Source organism: Zalophus californianus, chromosome 15 (assembly GCF_009762305.2).
Source record: "Zalophus californianus isolate mZalCal1 chromosome 15, mZalCal1.pri.v2, whole genome shotgun sequence".
Taxonomy (NCBI): Eukaryota; Metazoa; Chordata; class Mammalia; order Carnivora; family Otariidae; genus Zalophus; species Zalophus californianus.
In genome coordinates this window covers 31,945,265-31,949,466 of record NC_045609.1, presented here as the reverse complement: position 1 = coordinate 31,949,466, position 4,202 = coordinate 31,945,265, and the positions used below count along the sequence as shown (strand labels likewise).

Genomic DNA, 4,202 nt, shown 5'->3' with positions numbered 1-4,202 from the left:
TGGGTTGTGATCTGGCAAATGCCACTCACAAGAATTTGCCTAAGAGAAACGAAAGCAAAATGACCGCCAAAGGACATGGACAGAAACGTTCATCACAGCTTTCTCCACGCGAGCCAGGAACTGAGAACCGCTCTACAGCCCAGGGATTGTGGGGTGCATGAGTGAGGGCCCATCCAGTCAGTGAAATACTACACGGCGATGAAAAAGAACAAATTGCGAGGCCTGTAAGTGTGGGACGGGCCTCACAACCATAAGGCGGAATGGAAGGAGGTAGACAGAAATGCCTGTGTGCCGTGTGGGTGCATTTGAATAAGCTCAGGGGTAGATGCAACTAATTTGGGGGATTAAGGTCTGAAGAGTAGTTACCTCTTGGAGATTATTGACTGGAAAGGGGCCTGGGCTGTTGGAGCATGCTGCATCTTGATCAATGAGGCATTTACACAGTCTACACGTGGAGAAATCCATCGAGCCATGCACCCTTAAGATCTGAGAGCTTTATACTAAGAAATACCCCCAATAAAGAGGGTTTTTTTAATCCCTCTAGATGAAGTTCAAGAGTGGAGTGGAGAGGGCCAGGGAGGGCAGGACAAGCACTTGGGAGGCTTTTGCAACACCCCAGGTGCGAGAGAATGAGTAAACTAGCAGGAAACAGGTGCCAGGCGTGGGCTCAGCCGATCATGCTGCAGGAGGCTTGAGGAAGATGTCAGCAGCGTGGGCAGCTGGGGGAGGTTTCTGGAAGGAGAAAGAGGGACTCAACCAGCAGGCAGAGGCAAGGACTCCTGGTACACATGCCCAGGTGTCATCTAGAACAAGCACCCTGACTACCCGTCTTGGAGGGGGTGAGCCCCCCAACACTGGCAGGCTCAACGAGAATAGTGAGCCCCATTCGTCGGGCCCTTCTGATGTCTGTGGGGCCCCACAGTGAGAGCTTTATGGGAGCTCTCTCATCAAGCCCAGGAAGGAGGCCTTATTTTTCCTATTTCACAAATGTGCACACTGAGGCTCCGAGGGCTGAGCAGTGGCACCAGCACCCCCATCCGTTAGCCTTCCTTGTTAATGACCGTGACACACCAGAGGTGGATGGCCCTCTGCAGGGACAGCTTGGCAGGGTTGCCGCATCCGTGGGGCAGCGGGGGAGAAGCAAGCTAGGGGAAAAGGCCTGGCATCTGCACCTCCTCGGGCCTCCCAGGAGTCCTGCGTACGTCCGGGTTTGGGAATGGAAGGGCTGTGTGACAATGACAGTAACTCTGAACCTGGGTGTGGAGCAGAGGGAGCCTAGGAAGTCATCAGGCACTGTCCTTGGCCCTCTCCCCTCAGGATGGCCCTCCGAGGCGAGTGCTGTTATCCCCATCTTACAGATGAGGAGCTGGAAGCTCAGAGGGATCAACCAGGGGACCTCCATCCCCCCTGGCGTGCGGTCCCCCAGCCCAGCCTGTCCCGCTTGCCTGTCACACCTCCCCCGGGTCCTGGGCACTGGAGGGCTGGTACCCCCCAGTGGATGGGGCAGAGATGACCAATTCTGAGAGACCCAGAGAATGAGAGAGGAGGGAGGAAGAACAGAGATGCCAAGAACCGAGAAAAGCTGTGCACCGAGCGGGCGGGGCAGGCAAGCAGCTGGTGCCAAGGTGGGAGACTGAGCAGATGTTCCCAGCAACTGTGAACTCACGAGACAGACGCTGCTGACACCAGCTTGCGGGGCCGGTCCCCGCTCCTGCCTGTCCCCTGTACCCGCTCGGCGGCCACCCTGGTCCAGGTGGCAAGGGGTGTAAGTTGGGGGAGGATCAGCAGAAGGCCAGGCCAGACTCTCCCAGGGAGCACCCCCAGGAGACTGTGTGACCCCGGGCCTCAGTGTTCTCATCTGGACAATGGGCCTCAAAGACCCTGCCGGTACCGTCAGGCTCCGAGCCACCAAGGCATTTCCCCCGCACCCAGCCTCACTCCTGCCAAGAGGACACCCTGCAGCCCTCCACCCCCTCATCCAGGCTCCTGGCTCCCTATGGGAAGTGCAGCCCACTCAGCGCCACCATCCGGGGGCCTCCAGCCTCGTCTCCAAAGGACGGGGTGTGCTCGCTTCGGCCACACACACACCAACACTGAAATAGGGCGGGGGAGAGGAGCGTGGCCCCTGCACAGGGATGACACAGAGAGTCTTGAAATGTTCCATGTTTAAAAAACGTAAAAACAAAAGATGAGGCCACAGACTGCCGGCAGCATCTCTGTCCTCCCCGTGTGCCCCAGGCAGACCCTTGCTGCAGGCTCTGCAGGGCAGGAGGTGCCTTGTAGTTGACCCGGGAGGGGCCAATGTGACAGTAGGGTGGGAAGGATCTGGGGGACTCCATCAACCCCCTTGTCACCCCCCCCCCCAAGAACTGCCTGGCCTCAAACCAAGCTTTGACAAACCAGCTGTGTGACCTGAGGCAGGTAACTCAACCTCTCTGAGTGGCTCATGGATAAGGTGCTGATGGGCTGGCCCCCTTGACAGAGCTGAGTGAGAACTGGCTGCCGCGGCCGCAGTGGGAGCCGCCCAGCCGGTGCCCAGCACTCCGCGGTATAAGGACAGCTCCCGGGCATGAGAGAAAAGACAACCGTGGAGCTTGAAGGGACTTCAGCCAATGCTGACCCCAGGCCTCACGTGACGTCCACAGAGGGCAGCCGGAAAACGGGCCACACAGCCCTTAGGGCTCAGAGGGCACAGAGCCCAAGTTTCTGGCTCCCAGGCCGGTTCTCCCTGGTCGCCTGAAGTCACTCCTGCCCCTTCTAAAGATGTGACAAATGCCTTCTCCATGATGGCATCCAGAGATGCTGGGCGAGAGTGGGCACGGGAAAGCACACTGCGGGCCTCCCCGCTCTGTTTTCGAGGATGAAAGAACCACGGTCCCTGGGCCCCAAGTGTGGCACCTGTCCGAGAAGGCAAGGCCAGGGCGGGATCCAGGCTACTGAGGCCACACTCCCTCTGCCTGCTTTCTGCCGGGCCCCCCTTTCCCTGGCAGAGGCTCCAGGCTTGATGAAGCTGTCTGTTGCCTGCAATGTCACTTCAAATAGAGTCCAAAGGGGACAGGAACCACAGGTCCCTGAAACAGGCTGAACCTGATGTCAGCGGCCTCCTTGGGTCTTTAATGCCAGCCAGCTGCCCTGTGGGTGCTCAGCCCAGGCCCTGCCCAACCTCACACGGATGAGGGGAACACTGTGTACAGCCCCTGATTAATTAAGTCAATAAACCACCAGTGCACATCTGGCAAAGGGCCAGCTCTTCACAGTGCTCCATGCTGAGGGGAGGACTGCATGAACCACTGCAGCAGGAGAACAAGCAGTAGGGAGGAAAGACAGAGGAGGAAAAGAAGGAAGAGAAAGGCCAGCCAGGGAGGGGGCTCAGCAGCAGGCTGAGGGTCCTGGCCCCCAGACCTCCTTTCTGGACCACATCATGACCCATATCTGCAGCATCCCCTGGGGTCCTGTTCTCACCTTTGGGCTCTCCTTCCCACCTCCTGCCAACATGGCTTCAAGAAAAGTCCTCTATCAGTCATTCACACTATAGTAAGAATTTGAAGCTGGACAAGACTGCAGAGATGCCCTGATCCCACATCATTTGGGGGATAAAGCAGCTGAAGCTAGGAGGGCTAAATGCCCCTGGGCATCAGTGGCCAAGCTGAAAACTTCTGAGCACTAGGCCTACACCTTTGGTCTTTGTGATGCACAACCTCCCCATGCCAAGGTCTTTCTTCGGTGGAGAGCCAAGATGTCTAGCTTGGTGGAAAATACAGGCATATACTAGTGTCGGCCAAGGCTGGCTACCATGGCAGGAGTCCTTCAGGGGCCCTTTCCTCAGTGTCTTTGGGTCTGGGCAGTGTGGGACCCAGGCAAAGGCCCAGGCAAGCAGCCCTGCTCACCCTCTATTCTGGATTCTCAGGGGACCTGGTTGTCAGAAAGTTTGTCCATTAGGAGAAGCTGTGTGGCCTGGGGCCAGCCTTGGTCCTTTCTGGGCCTCATTTTCTCTGTCTGATCACAAGGGACTCAGAACTAACCATCTGTAAGTGACCCTTCATCAGGGTCTATAAGGGGAGACCTGCCTCTTTGACAAGCCTGGGGTCTGGCCTGAACACAGAGCTTATGTTTGGAGCCAGAGCCCCTCTAACCACCCCCAAACTGCTGGATGGGCCCAGGGGTTCAGCCATGAATTCCAAGCACCCTTCATCTCCCCATCT

At 57.5% G+C, this 4,202-nt stretch overlaps 1 non-coding gene across 1 annotated transcript; it reads left to right on the top strand.

Annotated features, from left to right (window-relative positions):
• The first annotated feature begins 2,061 nt into the window (after positions 1-2,061).
• Positions 2,062-2,170, top strand: LOC113923981. The gene has a single exon (XR_003520486.1). It is a non-coding gene; the product is annotated as a U6 spliceosomal RNA (small nuclear RNA).
• Positions 2,171-4,202: the final 2,032 nt, after the last annotated feature.